The sequence below is a fragment of the Cryptomeria japonica genome, chromosome 6, assembly GCF_030272615.1.
Source record: "Cryptomeria japonica chromosome 6, Sugi_1.0, whole genome shotgun sequence".
Lineage (NCBI taxonomy): Eukaryota > Viridiplantae > Streptophyta > Pinopsida > Cupressales > Cupressaceae > Cryptomeria > Cryptomeria japonica.
In genome coordinates, this window is record NC_081410.1 from 312,875,752 (window position 1) to 312,898,511 (window position 22,760).

Sequence of the window (22,760 nt, forward strand, 5' to 3'; positions counted from 1 at the left end):
AGCCATAGGAAATTATTTTAGTCCACATTAATTAGTTTGGCTCTTCGAATTAATATTTTATAGGGTGATTTTTATTATGGTTTTAGTTACCCCTTTTGTCAATTTTTTTTGTCGCATTTTAAATATTTGCTCTATGGGTTATTAAATTTAATAATCTAAGTGCTAGAATTAATTTAATTAATTCCTAGAGCATTAGGATGATCATTTGAGATTATTAACATCTCTTGTATATTTAGTTAGAGGTTTTTGTTTAAATTAATTTATTAGACAGTGAAATAGTAATGATTCTTTTGGAGAGTTATTTTCCACATTTAATTTATTTTCGCATGCATGACTAAGTTAATTAGATTAACTTTAGTAAATAGCTCTTTTAATTTCTAGAGTTTAAACATAGTTAAGACAAGACTTATTATTGCATTTTTATATTTAGCATAATTAGTTTTATTAGGATGTTTTAAAAAAAAAATTGTTGTTCCATTTTTGCCCAAAAGTTTGGGCATGACAAAGATATTGTGAGCTACTTTGAGAAGGATGATACTATAGTTAATGAGATTAGAGAACTTGGAGGCACTTTGAGTGATGAAGATATGATTGACAGAATCTTGATGACATTTTCGATAAGCTACATTGACAAGATCTTAGCGATATAAGAAACTTATGATCCAAATAAATTCACCACAAAGCAACTATTTGACACCCTAACTACATTCAAAGTAAAGAAATTTGGAAAGGACATATACAATTCAGGACATTGAAGGAATTTGAAGATAGTCTGGATGATGAAGAGACCTTGGAAAAGATAGAAGAAAACTTTGTGAGAAAGTTGAAGAAAGGCACTAGTGAATACAAATGTATGTTACCCTTTAAATGTTTTAGTTGTGGTAAGATTGGTCATATTGCAACTAGATTTCCAAAAAAGGAAAATAGAGAGAAATTTAAGGAAAACAAGGGAAAATTCAATAAGAAGACATATTATGTTAAGGATGATGTTGGTATCTCAGATGATGAATCTGACTATGAGGATGGTGATTACTTGTTTTTGGTGAAAAAAGATGTTCCTAAGTTTGATATCTCTAAGACTATTGCTAATGCATTTCATGCTAGAAGAGATAAGAATGAATGGCTGATTGATAGTGGATTTTCAAATCATATGATTGGTGATAAAAGTAAATTCATAAAACTTGAAAAAATGATGGAGGTTCAGTTAGGTTTGGAGATGATCAGATAACACAAATTGTTGGTATTGGTTCAATTACTTTTGATGGAAAAAATAACACTAACAATGTTTAATATGTTAAGGGTTCACATCATAATCTCTTGAGTGTCGGACAAATGTGCAAAAATGGATACGATGTTGTTTTTCAAGACAATGGGTGTGAAATCTGGAAGGAGTCTAAATCATTCATTATAGCTGGAAGAAAGACAAATGGAAATATGTACCAATTAGAAGGAGCTATTCACAACTTGATGACAACTGGCTATGGCACTAGAGGATGTGTCATATCAATTTTGATAACTTGGTACATATTAGTTCAAGGAGTACAGTAAGAGACTTGCCTAGATTGACTAAACTAGAGACCAACATCTAGAGGGAATGTCAAATAGGAAAGTAGACTAGAAGTACATTTAGAGTAAAGGAGTACTCGTCCACCGGATTACTATATCTGTTTCACATAGATCTTTGTAGTTTGACCCAAACAAGGAGCCCGCAAGGTGAGAGGTATTTCATGTTACTAATTGATGATTATTCTAGAATGACTTGGGTTGCATTTATGAGAGAGAAATATGAAGCATTATAAAAGTTCAAGATATTCAGAGAAAATTTTTAAAATGAATTTGATAGGAAAAACAAGTATATAAGGTCTTATAAAGGAGGAAAATTCATCTCAGATGAGTTCAATGACTTTTGTAAGAAGAATAGCATCAAAAGACAGTTATATGCTCCTCAGACACCTTAGTAAAATAGTGTAGTTGAAAGAATGATCCAAACCATACAAGAAGCAACTAGAACCATGATAAAATGAGTAGAGTTACTAGAAGTTTATTGGAAAGAAGTAATTCATACAAAAACATACACACTTAATATAATTTTGTATCAAAGGAAGTATGGTAAGACATCTTATGAACTTTGGTATGGAAGAACTCCAACAGTTAAATATTTCAAAGTTTTTGGAAGCAAGTTCTATATGTGAAGAGATGAGGATAATCTTGGAAATTTTGATGGTAGAGTAGATGAAGGCATATTCTTGGTTTATTCAACCAAGAGCAAAGCAAATCATTGTTTCAACAAAAGACTGAATAAGATTGTTGAAAGTGCAAGTGTAAAATTTGATGAGAGAACTTCAAAGGATTCAAAGATGCAATAGGATATGAATCAGATGAGTCCAGAGAAAAGGAAAAGAAAGAAGAAAGTAGGAGTGAAGAAAAGAATGATCAAGATGCTCCAGCATCTACATCCAAGACTCAAAGGTATGTCAGAAATAATCACTCAAAAAAATAGATCATCGAGAAAAGGTATTATCACAATGTTTGCTATCTGAAACTGAGCCAAAGGCAATAGAAGAGGCTTGTAATGATCTAAACTAGATGAAGGCAATAAAAGAGGAACTAGATTAGATTAAGAAAAACTAGACATAGGAATTAGTCAGTAGGTTGGAAGACAAGAATGTGATTGGAACTAAATGGGTATTTCAAAACAAGCTAGATGAAGATGGAAAGGTTGTAAGGAATAAGGAAAGATTGGTTTGCAAAGGATATACTCATATGCAAAGAATTGACTTTGATGAAACTTATGCCTTAGTTGCAAGAATGGAAGCAATCCGGATGTTCCTAGCATTTGCAGCATTCAAGGATTTCAAAAAAGAAGAGGTTTACATTGAACAAAGAGAAGGATTCGAGTTCAAAGATGATCCAAACATTGTTTGTAGACTGAAAAAGGCTTTGTATGGACTGAAGCAAAGCCCCTAGAGCCTAGTGTGGGAGATTAGACAAGTATCTAACTGATCAAGGATTTTAGATGGGTTCAATAGACAACAACTTGTACTTCAAGATAGATTAAGGTAAAACTATAATTGTGGTAGTATATGTTGATGATATAATCTTTGGAAGAAATGAAGACATGTGCAGAAGATTTGTTGTTGTGATGCAGGAAGAATTTGAAATGTCCATGATTGGTGAGTTAAACTTCTTTCTTGGATTGCAAGGAAATCAGAATAATAAAGGAATTTTTATTTCACTCTTTCCAAGTATGTCAAAGAACTATTGAAGAAGTTTGGGTTGGAGAATTACAAACTGATATGTACACCTATGACTACCAGATTCAAGTTAACTAAAGATGATAAATTTCCTAGGGTAGATGCAAGTCAGTACATATCAATGATTAGAGGACTATTATATATGACTGTTACCAGACCAGATATCATGCATGCAGTGTGTTTGGCAACAGGATTTCAACAAGAACCAAAAGAATCACATGTTATGGTAGTGAAAAGGATCTTTAAATATCTTAAAGGAACAAAAGAATTTAGTTTGTGGTATCCCAAAAGATCAGGTTTTACCCTCACAACTTACATAGATGTAGATTGGGCTAGAAGGGTTAATGATACAAAAAGCACAAGTGGAGGAGCATTCTTTCTTGGCTCTCAATTAGTTGCTTGGTCAAGTAAGAAGCAAGATTCTATGGCTTTATCTATGACTGAAGCAGAGAACATTACATCATCTTCTTGTTGCACTCTGATTTTATGGATGAAGCAGACCTTGAAAGAAATTTGTGTAAAATTTGATGATCTCATTCCAATCTTGTGTGATAATACTAGAGCAATAAATATTTCAAATAACCTAGTACATCATTCCAGAACAAATCATATATTTATCAGGTATCACTTCTTGAGGGAAAAAGTTATAGATAATGAGGTCAGACTTGAGTATGTACCTACAAAGGAGAAGATTCCAAACATATTCACTAAGGCATTGTGCAAAGATACTTTTGAGTATCTCAGGTAAAAGTTAGGGGTATTACATCTTACCAGTTTGAACTAATGTGCATTTCATATGTTCATTGGTCCAGTGAGCAACATGCATATTATTTCTTGGACTGATGCTAGTTTGCTTCCTCTTAGGGGGAGTAGGAATAAGTTTCTCATGGGGAGTATTGTCCACCTTTGTCATTGTTTTCAAAGGGGAAGAGAGAGAGATGATTGTGCATAATGATGATATTTAATTTTTTTTGTTGTTGTTGTTGATGGATGTTTCCATTGATGACAAAGGGGGAGATTGTTAGCATTACACTATGTGTTGTCATTGATGTCAAATCCTTTGGTCCAGATTAGGTTTGGATGTGGTATGATGAGTAGAAGTATTTGGTTAAGGTTTGGTGTCCGCTTGGAGGTTTCGTGCTTTCACCAGATGAGTTTGGTATATCGGAAGATGTTTCTCAATATTATCTTTGGGTCTAGATTGGCTCGGAGCTTGAGGTCTTGGACTGGATATTAAGGTTGTATATCATGCAGATGTATTTTGGGTTTGACTTTGTAATGCAAATAGTGTATTGATATGTTTTTTGTGGAATGGTGTGATATGGTCCACTTCTCATTCCTTCCCACCACTAGAATGCTTAATGGAGACCTATTTTAGATCTTTGTCTTAGCCAACATTGAGAATTATGATTTTCAGAGACAATATTTATAGGAATATGATTTGATGAGTTTATATTTGGCTTTTTGTGTTGAATACATGTGAGATTGAAAGAATCCAATAGTTGTGTTGATTGTTACCAAAAGCAGTTCCAGTAGTGCAGACTATGTTTTTGTGGTGGATTCTCTTTATCTTTCTTTCTTCATAGGTAGTTTGTCTTTCAGGGTAGTGAGCACCTCAATAGTGAGCCTTTCAGGGTAGTGAGCCCACATGCAGTGAGCACCTTGGTAGTGAGCCATCCTTTTTAAAAATCACCTTAACTGATATTTATATATTGAGAATTAGCATTCTTCATGGTTTCTCCCTTCTTGGGTTTTCCATGTAAATTTTGGTGTATCTTGTATCTGATCTATTTCTTGCATGTGTTTTTCTTTTTTTGATAATTTTGTTATTCACTATGAATCTATGTATTAAGGTTAAAGGAAAAATTTATTTTCAACTGATTCACCCCCATCACATCTCATTTTCCCAGATAATCAACAAATAGATTACCAGGCTCACACTATTCAACTTTCATTATTTTATCTCTAAGGTTATAGTTTCTTCTTGCTTGATCAATTGCTACAATTGTGAGAGCTGTTATTTCTTTTTCTAATGGTCAACATAACTAAATGTCTCTTGGTTCAAAACTCACAATATTAACAATTTAATAACTCATTTCATTACTTTCATTATCAGAGAAGATCTCTTGATGATATCCCTAACCACAATGTATTTAGTTTTTAAGATCAATTTTGGCATCATCCTCTTTAGATGAGGCATATTCATTCTCCATAATATATCACTTTACTGACAACATATTTATTGTGTGATCCTTTTCAAACTACTCACTATCATAGCCCTCAAAAGACATATCAGAACCATGAATTGATTGGGTCATAACACACTATAGTGTCATCCACAACATTGGTGACCAAATGTTTTCAATGGATCAGGTGTCTCTTTGTTGGAGAAGCCCTTATAATTATTATTTAATAGCTTCCCATCATACCAATTAGTGTTGTCAACATAAGGAATATCATGCAACCTCATTCTATCATTTCTTTGATGATTTGGCCTATTACATGAAAGGCCTTTCTCATTTCTGGCTACCTTATAGCTCAAATATTTCAGAGCACTCATGGATTTGTCCAAATTTTCTTCCTCTCTCGGTTTGTTACTTTGATGCCCCTTAGGGTTCTGTAAGATTTTAACATCATCCCTTTTACTAATCTTACCATAATCCTTCCCATTTCTTTTTTTACTCAATACATATTTTAATGAATCCCTGAGAAATGGAGGATTCATGGTCCTCAATTAGTACCCCATTTTAGGGTCAAATGCATTGATATAAAAAATTAAGTACATAGGATTAGTTGGTTCAAATGAGTTGGAATCTTACTAAAGAGCTTCATAAACTTACTTTTAAAATCTGCCACTGCCTCATTATACCCTTTTTAGATAGTTGTAAATTCATGTAATGCAAACTTGGGGTCAGAATGGTCACCATACTGCGCCTTGAACATCTATCTAAACTTATTCCAACAATTGATTGATGCATCTAAAATACTTGTATACCAATTCTTAGCATATTGAGTCTATTATTGCATAAATAAATTCATCACTACATATTCTTTCTTTATTTCAAAGTTATCTATGAGATTCATAAATTCCCTTAAATGATCTTCACTAGATATGTGTTGTTGACTAGAAACTTAATCATGACATTTCTCACTTCATTTCTAATGGGATTAGGATACCCAACAATACCATTATAATCAATCTCCCTATATTTATCTAATTGTATTAGTTCTCTAGCAAATAGATTTTTTCTTTGACTAGGTACATACTGTTGTTTCTGGTTAATTTGTGGCTGCTGGACATTTGGAAAAACAACACCATAAGGATTTTGTTGAGGTGGAAGGAGATTTTTTTGCTATTGTTGAAACTGAGGTTATTGGATAATCCCTTGAGGGTTTTATTCCAGTACATTATGATATTGTGGTTGTGTAGATATTGTTGAACAACATTTTTTTTCATCCTGGAGCACATTGTTGATGCATATTTAGATTTACATTATCAACAAGATTTCACATTTTAGCTTGTTTTAAATAATACATCAAAGCCTGATTGACAAATGGATTGTATCCATATTGTTGATACCCAAACCCCTCCTAGCTACAATTTGGAGGTTGACTATATGCAGAGCATTGTGTACACATTGGAGGATGTGAGACATGTGTAGAATCAATAGCTACATAAATAATGAAAATTGATAATGAAATACTTTTTTGTTATGCATATGAGGAAGATACACTTGTCAATGGTATATGTTGTTGAGTGGAAACAACTTTTGATGTAACAAAATTTTCATCAGGAGATTCTTGAACACTAGAAACAAGATATAAATAATTTGATGTGTTCAAAATAGAAAAACTAAGTGTTGCATAACCCATAAATATAGAGAAAACACTAGATGCATCCACAATAGATGTATTAAATTGAGTAGGAAAAATAGGTGGAGGCATAGAGCTTAAAGATGTAATAGTTGATTGAGTAATGCATCCTTCTCTTTTAACATTTGCATCCTAGCCACATGGGCCTTATTTTCTTCAATTTTTGGCTTTAATTATTCATCTATAAACTCTATAGAGGTGTTTCAAGGTATGGATTGGGAATTCACATCAGTAAATTGGGTTGATACTATAATTTGTGATATCAATGGAACATATGGGGATATATAAAGAATCTCTAAAGTATATTAGGGAGCTGACTCAGATGAGAATGCAGAATCTCTCCGCTAAGATATCATAGCTTCATAATCAACTTGGATTTGAGCTTGTTTAATGACTTCATGATGATTATCTTGAAAATTATATGTCTGAGCAAGGTCAACCATAAAAGGGAACATCACTTTGGGTTTAGGTCTACTTGTAGTAGGAAAGGTGTGAAATCTAAAGGATTGATCAACATAATAAACATCTTCATTGGAACTTGTATGCCTTACCCTTTCCCTAATCAGATATAGAGCCCATTTAGTTTTTAATAAGGGTGTGGTCATTATGAATTCTACACTAGGTGAAAGTAAATTTGTATTAACAAGAGGTGTAGGCGTACCTTTAATTTTTTCAACCCACCTTTTTTCTCATTACCACTTGATTCAATAGTTTGTTTAGATGCCCTTATTGTTGGGATCTTCTACCATACATTCTAATATTAGTCACTGATACAAATATCTCTTTCTTCATGGTTCACTAACTTCAGAGATTAACTAGGGTCACCATCCTTTGTATGAAATTAAATATTCTAGAAAATGACTCTCAATTTCTAAACTCTATCATAGTACTTTCACAACACATGACTTAAATAATCCATACTACCCATGATAGACCACTAGACCTTAAACTTAGATAATATTTAAACAACTCCCCAATTAAGATACTAATACATTGGATATTTTTCTTGCATCCTTCAATCCAAAGAAGATACAAAATGCCTAAACCATGGGATCAATGATTTGGGACAAGAAATCTACACTATCAATAGATTGGAGACAAGAAAATAAAATGAACAAGGCTACAAACAACCTTACGTACTTTGAGCTCCACAAGACTCAAGAAAGTGTTCCTAATTGTAGGTATGACTATATGATGAACTTGTGCTAAAAAATAAGTTACGGACCTATGAAGTGTGGATTGTTGTAAGGTGTATGGGTAATGAGTTTTTTACATTTTTCTAAATTCAAGCATAATTCATTTGAATTTTACTGAGAAAAAATAAATTAGGTATATCTATCTCAAATAAATAGAGGAGTGACATATAAGACTCTTAAAATCAACCTCTATACTCCTTAACCATTAAGATACAAGAAATTGGGATAATTTAAACATGAACACAAAAGAGACTGAACAAAAGTAAATAGATTTTGATTTTTGAATCGTTTTTGGGCTAGACCTGGGAAAAATCATATATTGGTGCCTAATCTTGGGGCGTGGAGTCGAGTATAAGATTATGAATGAAAATGAGAACAATAGATAACTTCAAATTAGTGGCTCTTTGACATTAATGTAGCCTCTTATATTTTTTCATAATCATACTTTTATATCTATATCATTGCCTCAAACACACATCAATTTGTATATAGAATTTAATTATTTTATTGAAGAAACCCATACACAAACTACACAACCACAAAAATATTGTAGTGACAAATTAAAACCCTTGATATTATTAATTCATATGTAATTCAAGAGTAGAATATGGAGACAACTTCTATAATATTTTCATTAATTTTCTAAAAATTAATTGACACTTTTGTAGGAATTTGTACATTCATTCACTGTGAAAATTCTCCAAATCTAAGATAAACATTTTTCTATTCTACTTCCCTAAATAAAAAATTCAAAACCTATAACTATGGCCTTGAATTCCCTTTTATAATTTCCAAGGAGCATACAAGCTTCAGGCCATTTACACATGTCACATTTTATTTTTACATCATTTCAAAATTGCCAAATATGTCAAAGGCATCTTTTCTTGCACAAGACACAAAAATTATTTATGTTGATGGAGGGAAAACTTGAAAATATTAAGACTTCATGAAAGGATCAAACTCCAATGTTGATGTAGCTTGCACCTGAAGTGGTGTTTCCTTGAGATAAATTAACAAAAAAGGAAGAAAGTGGCAACTATCAAAGGAATGGTCAAAATGAACAAGATATTGAAATTTGATATTAAATTAAAATACAAATTGGGTAAATACAAATTGGGTATACTTAATTTTCCTTTTCATAATGATAGACACCCATAGATCACTGATCTAGCAAGGTTTTACATATTTTAATGCATATTCAAGGATATATTTTACTTTATGCTCCATTATTCATCTAAAGGGATATAATATTTTCTTTCCACTAGAAGATAGTGTAATCATTTGGCCACTTGTAGTCCTCAAGTTCTTGAATATATGCCAAATGATCTCTCCATGTATTATCTAGAACAACCCTATCTTCAACAAAAAACTTTGCATACCCTATTTCAATTGTAATTATTCTATCCAAGGTAAAGTTAAATATTTGTACATTTATTTGATTTCCATCATGTAGCTATTAGAATACCAGAGGTAGAACTTGATAGAAATCCTCCTTCCAATCTTCTAGGATCTTTATTTCTGAATTCTCATTCAATATTTTTGGTATTGATGAATCTTGAAAGGTATGAAAGAACCCAATTTTGGATTGTATACTCTACTCTACTCCTAGTATGAAAAGGAACTTACCAATTACCATTTTTACCATCTTTTTTATTGGCTCTAGACTTGGTCAAACATCTGAATTATGTTGTGTGACCATACAAAATATTGATAAGGTATGATTCTTGTGCTATCACCTTTCATACATGGGCTTGAGAATCAGACCATTCAATTTGCATTGATCTAATGCTTGCAAGAAAAATTGATAAATGACACAAACAATTTCCAAATTATTTATAATCTTTTTCAACCTATACCAGAGGATCTTTTCCAACACTTTTATAATTTTCTCTTTAGTCCCTATCCTAACTTTTACTAAGCCTTCTTCTAATTCCTCCATTCTCCATACCCATTTTTATTTCTTGGCATGTACTTGAGAAGCTTTGAACATGTTACTAAATGGAGTGATGGTAATAGAAGGTTAATCGATAATAGTATTTGAAGGATGTGGGACCTTACTTATACTACAACCTTCCTTAATGTGATATTTTTCTATGTACTACTTATTATAATATTTTTTCATCTTAGTTATTTATTTCTTGTACTTCTCCACATCTCCCTGTAAATTATTTGTAGCAGTCTAACTAAAAATTGTTGCATGAAGAGTCATATTTGATACCTCTAAGGTAGATGTGTCTTTTAGTATCCTTATCATTGCATTTACCCTCAACTCTTGAATAAATTCTAGTAGGAGAAGGTCTATGCATATCTACCATGTCTTTAGGCACTTTGGTTGTATTGTCTTCTCTTGGAAGTGATCTTAAAGGTTGATCTATCTCTTCTTCTACTCAGATTTGACACATATCTTTGTTACTTCTTTAGTGTATGCCTTTCATTCCTTTGTCATAGAGTACTCCACAAGGTGAGGTGGATCATCAATTTTTTTCTTCTTCAAAGTTTGTTGTTATGGTGGGATAGGAGGCGAAACATGTGCACATTGAGTATCAGGATCACCAATTCTAATATCTTTTTCTTTGATTGCTTGTAATTATAGTGCACAAGAGTTGGTCTTTCCTCCTCCATGGGGTACTTCCCATATAATTTATCAACATTATCAACAATAAAGTTGATCCTCTTGATGGAATCCTTCTCATAGATGCATAATATCCAAGAAAACTAGAGTCCAATTCCATCCTTTCTTTATCCTTCATCAAAATTGCCCACTTTTTTCTTCTCTACATAACTTCTCCCATGTTGTGGAAATTCCTTATTACATATTTCTCATGATATACTTCATGCTAGTAGATTGTTCTTTTCAAATTATCTTTTCTTAACCAATGAGCATTAATCTAAAGATCAAATGTTCTTACAACACTAGATTTCATGTTATACTTCTTAAATGATTATGAACCTCTTTTAGTACCTCATGCCCAATAGAAAAATTAGGAAACTTGGTGAAACAAGGTAAAAATGTACTCTTCCTCTAACTATCTATCCATTCTTTCACAATCTACATAATATGTCACATAAACTCTAAAAATGCAAGTTTGGGAGGAATTAATCTTGGCAAAATCTGGAAAGCTTGTGTAAAAACATATGGTTTGAAAATGGTGTAATCAAATTAGATAAACTAGTCACTAAAATTATGTATATGATATTTATTAGGTCTCCTCTCCATTAGTCTCAATAAAACTATAATCTTAGGAGACAACCTCTCTGGGAACAATCCAAACAAATTTGTTATCTTCATCAAAAAATATTTGTGATATGTCACAAAGTCTACATTTGGGCACTTATTATCCCATGCATAAGTCCAACATTGCACAAGTTGTTGCTTGTTTTTTCTATCAACCACCTACAAATTTATCTATTACCATTATGCTAAATGTGTTGGACATTGTTGTTGCTAAGATATGTTGTTGTCATTGATGTCAACATATTCCTGCTCTGGTGATTGCAGATTGGTTCATGGTGATCTTGGCTTGGTGTATGGAGTATCTCTAGTATCATTATATTTTTCTGTACTAGTGTTGGTGATCCGGGAAGATTAATTGTTCATATAAGATGATCCAGTTTTGTAGTTTGTTTATCTTATCGGTACTTTGTCAAGTTCAGTATTTCCTCTAGTATATTCTGGTCTGATCAGATCTTGCACTGAGATTTTGCGATATTGTTTGGGATGGTCTTATGTATCTTCATTTTATATGGTTCATAATTTGGTGCTCTACAAGTTATCTTTCTTTGTGACAGTTGTTGTTATTTAAGTGTTCTTGAGTTTCAGACATTGACAAATCAAGATTTGATAAGTGATGTTGGCGTAGTTGTTGCTAATGATTCTAACGTGCTTTCTGATATTTCCTAATTGTGTCATATTTGTCTTGATGATCCGCATTGATCGTTGTGCAATTTTTTTTGTGATTTTGCTGAACCAATTATGTTCTTCGTGTTATGCGGTTTTCCTGGTGGTGTAGCATATTGCAGTTGATCTTGGCATGATTTTCGATGGTGTTGCATGTTTAGAGGTCCATGTTATATCATGCAAATAATTATATTGGTCTGGTGGTTGATCTTTTTATTGTTTGATGTGATTTTGTAATTGTGAGTTTAGGGTTTAGTTGACCTTGTTGTCAAGGTTGATGAATTGTATAAATAGGTGATATTATCATGTAAATTAGGTATCAATATTGTGTCTACATTATCAGAAAGTGGTGTATGTACGATCAAGTGATTCATCCTTTGACATTGTGATTGAGAAGAGTTTAGTGTTGTAGATTAGATCATTGTGCTTAATAGGAATTGTCATCAGGCATTGGGAGATGATATTATTCTAGTTCATTCCTTCTGGATTGTAGTCCAAATCTTTTCGTAAGTCAGTGATACTTCCCTAAGGGTTGTTTCCTTCTAAGTCATTATCTTTTGAGTAGTGAGCTCTAGGCAATGTGATTGAATGCATGTGTATTCCCCATTGTAATATTTTAACATACTACTGTAGAGTATCATCTTATTGTGGGTAGGCTCCCACTATGTTTTTTCCCTTAACCGAGTTTTCCATGTCAAAATATTGGTGTTGTGTGTTGTGTTATCAATTTTCTTATCTTTTTTATTGTTGTAGTTTATCAAATCTATATTTGTGGTTAATTTTGTAGATTCGGTGACAATTTATTCACCCCCTCTTAGTTTTCCCTCATTGTTGTTGCCAACAATTGGTATCAGAGCTAGATCCTTTGGAAGAAGATTAAATGCTTGAGGAGATCTGGGATGGCAATTGGAACTAGAGGTGCTATCTTTAAGAAGGAGAGTCTTAGATTTGATGGTAGTAACTATGTTATATTGAAGAACTAGATGGAAGTGCACTTGAGATGTATTCGAGATGATTACTGAAAGATTACAAAGAATGCCTATTCTACTCCTCTGAATGGACCGATTACTATAGATGAGATCAAGGAAGTTGAACATAAAATTAGAGTGAAGGAAGCATTGCTAAGTTCCATGATTGATTCATAAATGGCAAATGTAATGGGACTTCAGACCACACATGAGATCTGAGAGAAGATTGAGACCCTGTATAAAGGAGATAAACAAGTGAAAGTTGCCAAGTTGCAGAGTCTGAAGGGGAAATATGAGATGTTGAAGATGGGAGAAGATGAGAACATAAATACCTTTATGGCTAAGGTGAATGACCTTGTCCTAGGTATCAAATGTGCTAGTGGAACCCTTGAAGAAGTTGAAATTGTTGCTAAGGTGCTTAGATCTTTTTATCCTTACAAACATAGGGTAGCTGGTATTGATGAGATATGGAGTATGACTATTATGACAAGAGATATGTTGGTTGGAAAGATTGCTGCATTTGAGCTAAGAAAATTTGGTTAATCAGATCGAAAGTCTAAGACAACATTTAGATAATTTGTATCTAGTAAGCAAAAGTATGAACTTGAAGAATGCATAATATCTAGATATGAAAGAGAAATGAGAGAGATGAAAGAGAAAGAAAGAGAACTCGATGAGCTTGAAGCATTGATTTCTCGGAGATTGACTAAAGGAGGTGGTAAGTATGATGCAAAATTGCCCTTGGAATTTTTCTCTTGCAATAAGGTAGGACATTTTGCTTCTAGGTGTTCGGAAAAATGGCTAAATATGACAGAAATGATAGATATGAGAAGCATGAGAAGTATGATAAGCCTTACAAGAATAACTAGAAGTATAGGAATCAGAAGAATTGCTATTATGCTGATGATGAAGGTGTTACAGATGAAGAATCAGAAGGAGATGAAGTTGTGTTTCTTGCCATTAAGGAAGATGGATTGGTACCTATTGATCCCACTAGCTACACATGAGGAGAAATCTTTAGTTTCTAAACTTGAAGAAAAAGATGAATGGGTGATTGACAGTGGTTGTTCACATCATATGACCAGTGAAAAACAAAAATTTGAGTATGGAAAGGTATGATGGTGGAATAGTGAGATTTGGAGATGACAAAGTCTGTGTGATGTGTGGTAGAGGTTCTATTTCTTTTTATGGTAAGAATAATATTGATGATGTCCTGTATGTTGAAGGTTTGAAGCATAATCTTTTGAGTGTTGGACAGATGGTTGACAAAGGTTATGATTTACAATTAAAGAATGGTAAATGTAAGATCCTAAATGCCTCTAGTATAGAGATGGCATTTGGAACTAAGAGTGAAGGTAATATTTTTCATTTGAATGATAGTGAGAAAACTTGTTTGATTACTCAGATTGATCAGAGTTGGTTGTGGCATAGGAGAATGTGTCATGTTAACTTTGATTCAATTATTAACATTAGTTCTATTCAAGCTGTTAGAGATCTAACTAAAATTAAGCCTACTAATCTGGTATGTAAAGAATGCCATTTGGGTAAGGAAACAAGAATTTCTTTCAAGAGAAAATAGTATACATTTGATGAATTACTGGATCTTGTGCATACTGACCTGTGTGGACCTACAAATGTTAGAAGTGTGTAGGGAGATAGATATTTTATGTTGCTAATTGATGATTTTTCCAGGATGATGTGGGTTGTGTTTCTGAAGGAGAAATATGAAGCATTGGATAAATTCAAGATATTCAAAGAAAAGGTTGAGATTGAGTCGGGATTGAAGGTAAAATGTTTGAGATCTGACAGAGGTGGAGAATTTTATTCTGGTGAGTTTGATTTATTTTGTGAGAAGCATGTGATTAGAAGACAATTATCTGCTCCTAGAACCCCTCAACAGAATGGAGTTGTTGAAAGAAATAATAGGATTGTCTTGGATGTTGCAAGAACTATGCCGATTGAAGGGAATGTTCCAAAGATCTATTGGAGAGAAGCTATTAGCATTTTTATTTACACTTTCAACTGAGTTCATATCAAAGGTGATACTGGTAAGACTCCTTATGGGTTATGGTTTGGTCATGTTCCTATTGTGAGATATTTTAAATTATTTGGTAGAAATGTCATATCAAGAGAAATGGGGACATAGGAAAGTTTGATGCAAGAAGTGATGAAGGAATTTTTTTGAAATATTCAACAAAAATAAAAGCCTATGGGGTGCTACAATACGAGAGTGAGAAAGATAGTGGAAAGTGAAAATGTAAAGGTGGATGAGAACCTTGGAAAAGAGATCAAATCTTTTGGATATGATGATGGTCAACACATCATTCTAAATCCTATTCAGACTGAGGAATTGAAGCAGAATGATCTAGTAGAAACTATTGATCTAGATGTTGTTGTTGTTGGTGGAGAGGTGCAGGAACCTAAAAATTAGAACAATCAGAAGACTTCAAGGTATGTAAGACTGAATCATTCAGAAAATCAGATTATTGGTGATAAAAATAAAGGTGTGATGAATATAAGAAGGTTAACTTCTAAAGAGGTATGTTTGATTTCTAAAGTTGAACCTAAATCTGTTACTGAAGCTTGTAAAGATGAAAATTGGATGAGAGCTATGGAAGAAGAATTAGATCAGATTGAGAAGAATAACACATGGGAGCTTGTGCCTAGACTTAAAGATAAGAATGTGATTGGTACTAAATGGGTATTCAGGAATAAATTGAATGAATCTGGCAAAGTTGCCAAAAATAAAGCAAGACCGGTATGCAAAGGATATTCACAGAAAGAAGAAATTGATTATGAGGAGACTTTTGTTTTAGTGGATAGACTTAAAGATGCTAGATTGTTGCTTGCATATGCTACCTATAAAGATTTCAAGGTATATCAGATGGATGTCAAATCCACCTTTTTGAATGGTGATCTTGAGGAAGAAGTCTACATTGAGAAACCTGATGGATTTTCATTATTAAATGATGGAGACATGGTATGTAAATTGTAGAAATCTCTTTATGGATTGAAACAAGCCCCTAGAGCCTGGTATGCTAGATTGGATAAGTATTTGTTGAAATTGGGATTTAATAAGGGGGTTGTTGATAGTAATCTATACTTTAAGATTGAAAATGATAACATCTTGATTGTTCAAGTCTTTTTTGATGATATTATCTTTGGAGGTGATGATGACTTGACCATGAAGTTTGTCAGTGGTATGCAAAAATAATTTGAGATGTCTATGATAGGAGAGATAAAAAAAATCTTAGGTTTACAAATTTTACAAACTGGAAAAGGTATCTTTATATCTTAAACTAAATATGTGAAGGAATTGTTGAAGAAGTTTGGATTAGATGACTCCAAACTGGTTGGAACTCCTATGGTGACTAGCTGCAAATTATCTAAGAATGATGAATCTCCAAAAGCTAATCAGAGTTTGTACAAATCTATGGTTGGTGGAGTGCTATATCTTACTCAGACTAGGTTGAACATTGTGTATGCTATGTGTATGGCTACTAGATATCAATCTGATCTAAAAGAAAGTCATGTCAATGTTGTGAAGAGAATATTCAGACACTTGAAGGGAACTATGGATCATGGTTTGTGGTATTTGAGGAATGATGATTTCATGTTATGTGCTTACACTGATGTTGATTGGGCTAGTGATGTTGATGACTAGAAGAGTACCTCTAATGGTGCTTTCTTTTTGGGTAAGAAATAAGATTCAATGTCCTTATCTACTATTGAAGCTAAATACATTGTTGCTACTGGTAGCTACACTCAGGTAGATTGGATAAAGAAAATGTTGAAGTACAGCAGAGTTATTTATGATGAGCCTACTATCATATATTGTGATAACTATAGTGCTATTAACATGTCAAAGAATATGGTGCAATATTCAAAAACTAAACATGTGTCAATCAAATATCATTAATTAAGAGAAAAGTCAATGAAGAGGTAGTGAAGTTGGAGTATGTATCTATAAAGGAATAGATTATTGATATTTTAACTAAGCCTTTGCCTATAGATACATTTGTATACTTGAGAGACAAGTTAAGGGTATCCACCCCTCCTGATGAGAACTAGATGCATTGAGTTGTATCAATCTGATGGATCTCAGAGCCTTATCTTTCTATCTGTATTGATGAGTTGGTGTTGCTCCTCTGGTGGAGTAGTCTGGTTATGTGTTTTAGGGAGAGAGAATCATGATTTGCCTATCTATGATAGTGAATTTAAGGTCTTTGGTATTACTGTCAAAGGGGGAGAGAAGCATGTGAAAAACTATTTTATCTGCTTGATCTTAGGGGGATTTTGTTGGAGTTAATTTCTTTATTTGCATTGATTGTTTTTCACATTCATATGTTGCCATCAATGCCAAAGGGGGAGATTGTTGGACATTGTTGCTGCTAGGATATGTTGTTGTCATTAATGTCAACATATTCCTTCTATGGTGATTGAAACTTGGTTCATGGTGATCTTGATTTGGTGTATGGAGTATCTCTAGTATCATTATATTCTCCTATGCTGGTGTTCATGATCCAGGAAGCTTAATCGATCATATAAGATGATTCGGTTTTGCAGTTTGTTTATCTGATCAATACTAAGCCGAGTTCAGTATTTCCTCTAGTATATTCTGATGTGAGTAGATCTTAAGATGATATTTTGAGATATTTCTTTGGGATGGCCTTGTGTATCTTCATTTTAGATGGCTCATGATTTAGTGCTTTCCAAGTTATATTTCTTCATGATAGTTGATGTTGTTTGAGTGTTCTTAAGTTTCAGACAATGATAGATGAAGATTTGATAAGTGGTGTTGGCACAGTTGTTGTTGATGATTCTAATGTTCTTATCGATGCTTCCTAATTGTGTCCTATTTGTCCTGATGATCTGCATTGATTTTTGTGTGAGCTTTTGGTGATTTTTCTGAACCGATGATGTTCTTCGTGTCATGTGGTTTTCCTGGTGGTGTAGTATATTGCGATTGATCTTGGCATGATTTTTGGTGGTGTTGCATTTTTGGAGATTTGAATTAGGTCCATGTTATGTCTCATGTAAATTGTTATATTGGTCTGGTGGTTGATCATTAAATTGTGTGATGTGATTTTGTAATTGTGAGTTGAGGGTTTAGCCAACCTTGTTGTCAAGGTTAATGAATTGTATAAATTGGTGATATTGTCATGCAAAGTAGGTATCAAGGTTGTCTCTGCATTATTAGAAAGTGGTGTATGTGCGATCAAGTGATTCATCCTTTGACATTGTGATTGAGCAGAGTTTGGTGTTGTAGACAATTATGCTTAATCGGAACTATCATCAAGCATTTGGAGACTCTATTATTGCAATTCATTCCTTCTGGATTGTAGTCTAAATCTTGTTGTAAGTTAGTGAGACTTCCTTGAGGTTTGTTTCCTTCTGGGTCATTATCTTTTGAGCAGTTATCTCTAGGCAGTGTGCCTGAATGCATGTGCATTCCCCATTGTAATATTTTCACATACTACTATAGAGTATCATCTTATTATGGGTAGGATCCCACCATGTTTTTTCCCTTAACCAGGTTTTCCATGTCAAAATATTGGTGTTGTGTGTTGTGTTATCAATTTTCTTATCTTTGTTATTGCTGCATTTTATCAGATTTGTATTTATGGTTATGTTTGTAGATTTGGTGAAAACAGATTCACCCCCCCTCTCAGTTTTCCCTCATTATTATTTTGAATAGTATGTTGTTATTGATGTCAAATCATGTGGCCCAATTAGATCTAGATGTGATATATTAAGCATCAGTGTAAGATAGGTATCTATGTGATGTAGATGGTCATTCAGTGATTTCCTAGAAGATTTGGCTTCTTGGAAGATGTGTTGCTCACGTTTCTCATTGCTATCTTTGGGTCCGACTTGATCTAGAAGTTGAGGTTGTGTAACGATATTTTTTTTTGGGTTCGGCATTGGTGATGTATGTAATGTGTTGATGTGTTCAATGAAGAGAGTTATAATGTGGTCTACTTCTCATTCCTTCCCACCACTGAAATGTTTAGTATTGACCTATTTTACATATCTATCTTGGTCGACTTGGAAGATTACATTTTTTCGAAGACATATATATATATATATATGTGTGTGTGTGTGTGTGTGTGTGTGTGTGTATGATATAGATGAGTTAGTGAGGAATTTTTGTGAATGGATAATTGTGTAGAAGATATGCAAGATTGAAAGAATCCAATTGTTGTTGTGAAGTGTGTTGCAGATAGTTATCGGAAGTAGTTCCAATGGTGCAAACTGTGTTTCAGTGTTGGATTTTCTTTTCTATCTTTTTTTCTTCGGTAGTGAGCCTTTCTAGGTAGTGAGACCTCAGACAGTGAGCCCTCTTGAAGTGAGCCATCCTTTGTAAAAATCTCATTAATTGATGTTTTGATATTGAGAATTTGAATTCTCTGTGGTTTTTCCCTTGTTAGGTTTTCCACATAAATCCCGATGTTCATTGTGTTTGATTTATTTCATGCATATGCTTTCATGTTATATCTATCTTGATTAACTCTGCTAATTGTTTTGAATCTGTGAATAAATTTTAAAGAAGATTTTAATTGTCAACTAATTAACCCACCCTCTTAGTTGCCCCAATATTCAACAATTGGTATTAGAGCTTTGCTTCCTTGATATAGAGCTTAATCACTTGAGGTAGATCCTGATTCGATGGCACACAAATTATCTATCACTATCTTTGAAGAATCTAATTATAGTTTCTAGAAAGTAAAGATGAGAGGTTATATAGTTTCTCTAGGTTACAACACTTGAAAGGTGGTGGAGACTAAGTATGTTCAATGGGAAAAAGGTCTTACAACTCCGGATGAGATTCAAGCTTATGAAGAAAATGAAAAGGCAAGGTATGCTATCTCCAATGCATTATCAAATATTTAATTGACAAAATTTATTTTCTTGAATACTGCTTATGAGGTTTGGCAGAAGCTAAGAGAAATCTATGAAGGAAATGAGAGAGTTAAAGTTGACAAAGAGGTTGACAGGTAAGCGAAGGTATTGAAACTTGAATATGGAAGAAGGAGAAGATATCCTAAGCTACTTTGAGAAGGTTTACAATGTAGTGAATGAAATTAGAGAACTCAGAGGCACTTTGAATGATGAAGATGTAATTGACAAAATCTTGATGACTCTACTAGTGAGTTATGGTGATAAGATCTTGGCTATTAAAGAAACCTATGATTCAAAGAAGTTCACTAGAGAGAATCTACTTGGTACCCTGGCTACATTTGAAGTAAGAAAGTTTGGAAAAGACAAAGAAAAATTAGAAACAATAGTCAAAGCAATCAAAGATGGTCTAGATGATGACAATAGCTCAGATGAGATGGAAGTAAACTTTGTGAGGAAATTGAAGAAAGGCACTGATAAGTACAAAGGTATGTTACCCTTTATATGTTTTAGATGTGAAAAGATTGGTCACATAGCTAATAGATGTCCAAAAAAGGGAACAAGACAAAAGTTTAGAGCAAATAAAGGAAAGTTCAATAAGAAAGCCTATTATGTTAAGGACGATGTTGTTATTTCTGATGATGAATCAAATTATGAGGAAGGTGATTATTTGTTTCTAGTAGAAAATGATGCACCTAGGTTTGATATTTTTAAGAGTGTTGCTACTACATTTCATACTATAAGAGATAAGAATAAATGGTTGATAGATAGTGGGTGCTCAAATCATATGATTGCTAATAAGAGTAAGTTCATAAAGTGAAAAATATGATGGAGGTTCTGTTAGGTTCAAAGATGATTGGATAACACAATTAATTGGGATTGGGTCAATTACTTTTTATGGAAAGCATAACACTAACAATGTCTAATTTGTGAAGGGTTTGCATCATAATCTTTTGAGTGTTGGATAGATGCATGAAAATGGATATAATATTGTTTTTCAGGATAATGGATGTGAGATCTAGAAGGAGTCCGAAACAATTATTATGGCTCGAAGAAGGACAAATGGAAATATGTATCAGCTGGAAGGAGATACAAGATACTATTTGTTGTCTTAAATTGATTATATCTAGCTATGGAATCAAAGGATGTGTCATATCAACTTTGATAATCTAGTGTAGATCATTTCAAGGAGTGCAGTGAGAGATTTACCAAGATTGACCAAACTGGATAAAAATATCTGCAAGGAATGTCAAGTAGGAAAGCAAACAAATAGCACATTCAAAGGAAAGGAATATTCATCCACCAAATTACTAGATTTGGTACACACAAATCTATGTGGTTTGACTAGAACAAGGAGCTTTCAAGGTGAAAGGTATTTCATGTTATTGATTGATGATTATTCTAGAATGACTTGGGCTGCATTTTTAAGAGAGAAGTCTAAGAAATTAGATAAATCTAAGATATTCAAGGCAAAAGTTGAGAATGAGGTTGGTAGGAAAACCAAGTGTTGAAGGTCTAATAGAGGAGGATAATTTATTTATGAAGATTTTAATGATTTCTATGAGAAACATGGAATTAGAAGATAGTTATTTGCCCCCTAGACACCACAACTAAATGGTGTAGTAGAAAGAATGAACATAACTATACAAGAGGCAGATAGAACTATGAGAAAAGGAGAAAAACTACCAAAAGTCTACTGGAGAGAAGCAATTCACATAGTAGCCTACACTCATAATATAATTTTATACTCGAAGAAATATGGGAAGAGATCCTATGAACTTTGGCAAGGTATAACTCCGATAGTGAAATATTTCAAACTATTTCGAAGAAAGTGCTATATCCAAAGAGATGAGGATAATCTTGGAAAATTTGAAAACATAGGAGATGAAGGCATATTATTAGGCTACTCAACAAAGAGAAAGGAATATCGGTGTTATAACAAGAGGCTGAATAATATTGTTGAAAGTGTAAATGTGAAAGTTGATGAAAGTACTTCAAAAGACAGAGACATTGGTAGGATATAAATCTGATGAGTCCGGTGAAAGGATAAAGGAAGAGGAAACTAGAAGAGAAGAGAAGAATGTTCAAGATTCTATGATATATACATCCAAAACCCCAAGATATATCTAGAATATTAGATTATTGGAGATAAAAGTAAAGGTATCATTACAAGAAACAAAGGAACTCAAGAACAAGTTTTGTTGTTTTTACTATCTGAATCTGAGCCAAAGACAATAGAAGAAGCTTTTAGTGATAATAATTGGATAAAGGTAATGAAATAAGAGCTAGATCAGATTGATAAAAATAAAACATGGGAATTAGTTAGCAGACTGAAAGACAAGAATGTGATTGGAACTAAGTGAGTATTCTAGAACAAACTCGATGAGGATGGAAAAATTGTAACAAAGAAAGGGTAGTCTGCAAATGTTGTACTTAGATTCAAGGCATTTATTTTGATGAAACTTATGCCCTAGTTGTTTGGATGGAGGCAATTAGGATGTTCTTGGCATTTTCAATATTTAAGGATTTCAAGGTTTATCAGATGGATGTGAAATCAACATTCTTGAATGAAGAATTGAAAGAAGAAGTTTATATTGAACAACCAGAAGGTTTCAAGTTAAAAGATGATCCAAACATTGTTTGTATAATGAAGAAGACTCTCTATGGACTG